Genomic DNA, 7,534 nt, shown 5'->3' on the forward strand with positions numbered 1-7,534 from the left:
CAGAAGGAAGTTGTCTTCCACACGATTGAGGAACCTCCTCAATTTCTTGTGCCAGGCCGTACCATGCCTCCAACAGATATGGGGGTGGTTGAAGTCCCCCATGAGGACAAGGGCCTTTGAGCATGAGGCTGCTCCTATCTGTCTATAGAGTGCTTCATCCACACAGTCCTTGTGATCGGTTGGCCTGTAGCAGATCCCCACTATAATGTCCCCCATCGCAGTTCTCCCTTTGACCCTAACCCACAAGATCTCTGTTGACCCATCACTTGTCCCCAGACAGAGTTCCATACTCTCTAGCCTATCATTAACATAAATAGCTACTCCCCCATCCTCGTCTGCCTGGCCTGTCTTTCCTAAAGAGCCTATAACCTTCCATTTCAACACTCCAGTCATAAATCTAGAAGCACATAGTCAATTTTGGGCAAGCAGGCAGGGCCTTATGGACTTACCTAAAGAGAAATGTGTATGCAGAATCTAACTGAAATACAGCCCTTGTGTTGTGGCAGAAAACCAAATACAGATTGCCTGTCCACCACAAGGCAATGTGACAATGCACAGTATGCAAAAACTGAAGTTAGCTGCCAAATTCCAAGTACGTGTCCTGAGACAGAGAATCTGGGCATCTTCTTTCACCAACAAGAAGCTACACAGCACAAAACTATCGGTCTTGATTTAGCAGCAAAAGGCTGCCCAACACAATCAACTTCTGTTCATCAGATAGAGACTGAGAAAAGGAAGGTCTCTGAACCCACCCCACCCTCTTAATGTGAATGCAGGTGCAGGAGGCCTCATCAACACAAGGTTTATATATAAGCACACAGGTGAGACTATGCAGACAAGAACTCAGATTATTCTACTGAAACTAAGGACAGAAGTTTTTCTTCTGTGTCTTTCTACAGGTTAAAGAAATAAGACACTGTAGAAGCAAACCGAGCTAATTTCATACCTGCTACTAAACATACATAAGGGAACTGAAGATTAACAAGGTGAAGTCCATACTTTCAACTCATCAGCAACTGAAAATCCCCCCAAATTTAGAAGACCTCCTGCAACTCAATGACATTATTAAACCAGATGTACGTGATTTCTAACCCTTATGACTGAAAGTGAAGTGCTTGCTTTATTCAGTTTTATGAAGGAGTTTTACATGTTTAGCTATTGAAATACTTTGATTCTCCTGCTGTCATTAGTTTTGTTAAAAACCCCAAGCAGTCAGTAGTAGAACAGTAATACCTACACACTTAAGTGAGACTGAACTGCACTTCATCCCCCTACACAGAACATAAAAACAGAAGAAAAATTTTCTACTGCTTCTATGAGACATTTGCTATGAGTGTCCCAATGCACTGAATAGGGGAAGGGAAGGAAAGGAAAATAGTGTAAGGATCCTTCAAAACTTTAAATACACATTAATCCTAACAAAATGACCCCATATACTAAACAAAACCAACTGTAATGTATCTATCAAACAGGTATTGGTGAAACCCTGAACAATAACTTACTAAATTTAACTTATTCTACCTTATTAGCATTTGTATGCTGAAATAATATTCATTCTAGAACAAGATTAATCCTACTCTCTCAGCAATGTGTGGTTATTACTAATTTTAAGTTCAAGGAGCCACAGTTAGAGCAGAACATTTTAGACAGGTATTAGTGCATTCTCTTTAGTACCATTAAAGAACTGTACCATTAAAACTTCTCAATACTTCATACATTGCTATTTTCGTGTCTTTCAGGGCAAAATATCTAAAACCTAAGAACATCATGGAGTAGCAGTAGACAACAAAAATAACAGAGTGAAAGTGTATCTCTAGTCAGGATGCAGTCAAAGTAAAATATAAAATCAAATCATCAGATATTCAGCTCTAGCTCTATTACAGTGTTGCCTAACCTTGATAAAATCTTTGATGAGCTGGGCTGCTTTAACCCCGTTCTGTACATTAAAGCTTATATCAACTTTTACTTCAGTGAAGCAATCTGTCAGTTTAATAATAGGTACCTGCAAAAGAAAGACAGGTTAAGTCAATACAGATTTCCAAGAGACATTTGGTTTCATTCATACTTATATGCACCAGTAAAACTGAAACGTTTTATGACTTTGTTGAGAGAAAACAGTACTCCTATTTATTTAAGAACGCACTCTCCTTGCCAATCTGTTTACATCAACTTTGCTTTTCTAACTCATAAATGCCATTTTCAATTTACTATCCTGTTTAACAGAACTTAACACTTAATCTTCAAAGTGATTCCTTTTAAATTGTTTTTAGTTGTCTCCTAGTGCAGCAGCACAGCTCTAGTGGGAAAAACAATCACCAGAGGGAGACAAACGCTTAAGAAATTAAGATCAATGGTAATAGATACTCAAGAAAATACACACTCCTGTCATTGTGGGTCACTGATTCCTCATCAAATTCATCTTCAGACAAGAAGCACAAGTTACTGAGAACACTATGACATATCTCCACCTGAGTGGTTTCCAAATTACCTCTCTCTACTAATAATAGCCATCAATTAGACACCTGTTTAACCCCCAACACACTTACATACTCTTACAATTAGCAGAAGGTAGGAAGTTATAATGGAATTTATCCTATCCTGTGCGAGGCATACCATTACATATTTATATAAGGCTGTACTTAGTACTTCTATGTGAAAATGTATTATGTCTGCTTACTTACAATAAGAAAAAATTACTTATGTAAAAACTGAGTCCAGAAATTCACAAGTTTAATCACATTAATTCACAACAATGACTAATATAATCTCACTTTAAAACAAGTGTATGTTGTGTAGCATGAACAATCAGATTATTTTCCCCAACAGAAGAAATGCTTCTGTTGCAGCACTATCAATTATTTTAGAGTAATAAAAACTGTAATAAATAAAAAAGTTCTAGCTTATATTTATATATAGTTTCTGCTTATGAAAATTCATCCTTTTAACCAAGATATTTTATTACACATTTAGCTTAGAACAAGGAAACACCTTCTTCCCCCAAACTTACAGTTGCTTTATCTAAAACCTTTACTGAGTTTTCATCTGCTACATTGTGCTTTCTAAGAGCTTCTTCCAGGGTCCAAAGAGGCAATGTCTCCCACTTTCCAAACACAACTAAATCAATATCACTGAAATAGAAAGAAAGCACAGATTTATTCACATTAAAAGACCAATACACTTAAAAGATAAACAGCTGACATCCACACATAACCAAAATAAAGCTGACAGAATGTAACCAAATAATTTATTCTTAATTTTCTGAGGAAAGAGGTGGGGGATGAACTCTTACACCTGGGGAACTACAGAATATTTCAGATTACCAAGGGAGGGGACAGACACACACACACACACACACACACACACACACACACACACACACACACACACACCCCACTTGGGCTGCAAATCCCAAGATTAGTCTCCTCAGGCCACGCTGTCAGCAGAAATGGATCAGCTTCACCAGAGTGATTCTGAGCAAGAAAGTAACTTCTTGTGGAGCACCACCTTTGGGCTGTATTAATCAGTAACGCTGATTTAACAGCCTGTCACTGAAAGGGAAAGTCCTGGTCTCCATCCTCTGCTCCCAGATGCATGGCCCTGTCTCCTCCTTTGCTGCAGGTCTGGTGTTTGTCTAATCTACAGCAAATCAACTCAACATATTAATGGATGTGGCAAAAACCAACTCCCCACCCCTAAAAAAACCCAAAACATTGTGGGGTAATTTCCTGCCTCTTTGCATTTCAAAGTTGGGTTTCTGGGTGATCAGAGCACCAGCTAGCACATGGTAAGCAGCTGGTCTGTAGCGCCAAGAATAGGGAGCGGGGAAGGAGATCGGAAAATGTGGCAACTTTGACTTCAGGAAGCAACAAGCTGTTAAGCAAGATCAAACTAATTAACTTCATTCATTAACTCAGCTCCTTGAAGAGGTGTCTCCATCCCTACACTTCCTCCCTATGCACGTACACATTCTTCTGACTACAAAGGGATTTGACACCCTAATTCAGTGCCTAAACTCAAATCCAAAAGATGACTGGTGTCCAAACCAAAGCCAGTAAGGGCTACTGTGAGATCTTGAGCTCTTTCCTCTTTGCTCCCCAACTTCTTTGATTTTCCCTGCTTGGTTGGGTACACAAAGGAGACGAGCATATAACCCTGCAGCTATACGAGCAGACCAGTGGCACAGAAAACTGCAACAGGCAACACCAAAAAAATTAGGAATACTTTTCCTCCCAACAGATCCTACAGGTCTGCTGTTTCACAGACAACACTGCTTTAACAACCTCACAGAAACCGAAATATCTCTTGCCAACAAGCAGTGTCAGCAGCAGTTCAGCTGCATGCCATTTAGCTGGCAAGGGTAGGCAGCACTCAGCCAGCTGCAGAAAACTATGTTAAAAACCTGCTTGGAGAGCAGGAAATGCTACTGGACACTTCTAAACTAAATTGGTGTTAAACCCACTACTGGTGCTGAGAGTTAACAAGACACTCTTTTTTTTCTGATACACACCAAGAGAGAAAAAGTAGTTCTGTTGTCACCTTGAGTATAGATATTGCCTGAAAAATAACAGAGATGCAGCAGCTAAACAACCCTGTACCCAAACCTTCAATATCAGCTTAAGTAAAAGATTAGACAAAATATAACACAGAATAACAGAATAAAAAAAAACACACTGCAGGTCTTTCTGAATCCCAGAAACTGAAATCTAAATTAACTATACAGTTACTGACGGGTAGGGAAAACTTAGAGCAAAAGGAAGCTTGGATAGAAGGCAACAGTGAATTAATTACCCCCATGCAAACACTCATTATTTTGAAAGTATAGCAAGTACTGCCACAGGAAGGGTTTTGTTGGCTTATGTACTGTGTTTAAAAACACCTGCATTTTTTCTCCCCCCCAAAACTCTGCTGAGACAAGTATGGAGAAAAGGCAGTATATGAAATCAAATAGACAACAGCAAAGTGGTTTTGTTGCATCAGTTTCAAAATAATCAGTCATGTGGATAGGTATAGCTCTCTTGCATTATCAGCAACCCATCAAGTTTAATCAAGCCTATTTAAAATCAATGGAAAAAAAGCCAAAAATGAGGCATTGTGAAAACAATGTGTATTTGTACACCTTACTTCTGACTTTCCAAACAGAAACTGAGCAATTCAGTCTTCCTGCAACCCCTTAGACTAAAATGGGTATTAAAACATCTGTCAGATTCTTTTTTCAAAACTACATGAAATGATGACTTGGGTATCCGGCACTTGTAGTCAGTACTAAATACCAATTCCTCATGTTCCCAAAGTACAGAACTCAATTCAAGTGTTAACTTCAGGACTTATGCTATTTAAATGTGTTTGTCCCCTGCAGCCATTTAAGCCTTTCATTCTATTTCTATTTAACTGTCAAAAATACTTACAATTTCTACACAGAAGATACCAATGAAACTGAAAAATTACTTTATGAAAACTAGTAATAAATTTGGAAAAGGTAGATGATGGCTATTGTACAGATTTCACTAAAGAAGAGTGAAAGAAAAAAAGCGATTCTGTATGCAATCTTGTCTCTTCAGTGCTAAGATTATCATAAAGAAGGCAATGTTAAATGTTTCAATTTAATCACCTGTGGAGATAATTTTAGCTTTTCTTTTAAGGCCAAACTCTTATTTCGGTTCAGTCACTAAAGAAGCCAAGTCACAATACAAGCCTTTTTTGACAACATGGTATTTTTAGATCTTTTACTAATACATGCAAAAATCTATATAGCCACAGGTACTACAGTTAATAGTCTTAATTACTAATTTTTGTATACACTTTGCAGAGTACTAATAGCTTAACACTTTCTTAATATAACAAGTATACGCACAAGCAACAGATATTAGGAGATCAAATAAGTCACTACAAAGGTATAAACTCGAAAGGCTATCTTTTGTACAGAATTTACACTGAAAAATTACTGACCTTGTAGGTAAATATAAACCAGTTTTAAAACTTCCAAATATCTGCACCTGAAACACAAGAACAGAAGAAGTGATTCAGAGCAGCACTGTTGAGAAGGACTTGGGGGTTTGGTTGATGAGAAACTGAACATGAGCTAGCTTCAGTGTGTGCTTGCAGCCCAGAAAGCCAACCGTATCCTGGGCTGCATCAAAAGGAGCGTGACCAGCAGGTCGAAGGAGGTGATCCTGCCCCTCTACTTCTGCTCTCGTGAGACCCCACTTGGAGCACTGTGTGCAGTTCTGGTGTACTCAGCATAAAAAGGACATGGAACTGTTGGGGCAAGTCCAAGGATAGTAAGGGGGCAGGAGCACCTCCCGTACGAGGACAGGCTGAGAAAGTTGGGGCTGTTCAGCCTGGAGAAGAGAAGGCTGCATGGAGACCTCATAGCAGCCTTCCAGTATCTGAAGGGGGCCTAGGAGGATGCTGGAGAGTGACTCCTCATCAGGGACTGTAGCAATAGGACAAGGGGAAATGGGTTTAAACTAAAACAGGGTAAGTTCAAGTTAGATATAAGGAAGTTCCTTACTCATAGGTGAGTAGGCACTGGAATAGGTTGCCCAAAGAAGTTGTGAATGCTCCATCCCTAGCAGTGTTCAAGGCCAGGTTGGACAGAGCCTTGGGCAACACGGCCTAGCGTGAGGCATCCCTGACCATGGCAGGGGAGTTGGAACTAGATGATCTTAAGGTCCTTTCCAACCCTAACTATTCTATGATTCTAAATGATCAGGATTCAGAAGACAAACAAGTTCTATTAAATTGCTTGGAAAAGCTGGTTATTGCTACCCTCCATTGGTATATTTTGGTACTGCCAACAGGCACATTCTGAATAGAAGTACTCCCTTCTGTTAAAACATTTACATCTTCAGTGTAGTGTAAATTGCTAATCTTCAGTGTTATTACCCACAAAACATTAATAACTTTGACTTTTCTATTACAAAACCTTCTTTTTAATATAAAAAATTCACCATGACCAAATTTAGCAAAAAACCATAACTCAAATTTAAAACACTTTAGAATGATAGAACATTAAGAAAAACCCAGTTCAGTACAATTTCTTTTCTGCTTTCATATCTCTGCTTAAAAAAAAAAAAAAAAAGTTTCAGAGTTTCACATCCCCCAGATTTAATTATGCTGGATTTTTGCTAGCACCGGAGGTTTAAATAAGGAGGTGTCTGTTGTAAACTGTCCAAACCCACAGTTGTTTAGTCTGGAGGAGGCTCAGGGGGGACCTTATGGCTCTCTACAACTACCTGACAGGAGGTTGTAATGAGGTGGGGGTCAGCATCTTCTCCCAAGTAACAAGCAATAGGAGAAGAGGCAATGGCCTCAAGCTGCACCAGAGGTGGTTTACGTTGGATATTAGGAAAAATTTTTCACAGAGAGGGTGATCAAACATTGGAATAGGTTGCCCAGGGCACTGGTGGAATCACCATCTCTGAAAGTGTTCAAAAACTGTGTAGATGAGGCCCTCAGCGATATGCTTTAGTGGTGGTCTTGGCAGTGCTGGGGTAATGGCTGGACTTGATGATCTTAAAGGCCTTTTCCAACC

General features: G+C 39.3%; 1 long non-coding RNA gene across 1 annotated transcript; it reads right to left on the minus strand.

Moving 5' to 3' along the window:
- Positions 1 to 1,635: 1,635 nt before the first annotated feature.
- LOC130607850 (uncharacterized) lies at positions 1,636 to 6,039 on the minus strand. The gene is made up of 3 exons (XR_008974375.1): positions 5,947 to 6,039; positions 3,008 to 3,128; positions 1,636 to 2,002 (listed from the first exon to the last, which is right to left on the minus strand). It is a non-coding gene; the product is annotated as an uncharacterized LOC130607850 (long non-coding RNA).
- Between the last annotated feature and the right edge of the window lie 1,495 nt (positions 6,040 to 7,534).

The sequence above is a fragment of the Pezoporus wallicus genome, unplaced genomic scaffold, assembly GCF_028554395.1.
Source record: "Pezoporus wallicus isolate ANWC-B61680 ecotype Strahan unplaced genomic scaffold, APGP_CSIRO_Pwel_v1 contig_7865, whole genome shotgun sequence".
NCBI classification, from domain to species: Eukaryota; Metazoa; Chordata; class Aves; order Psittaciformes; family Psittacidae; genus Pezoporus; species Pezoporus wallicus.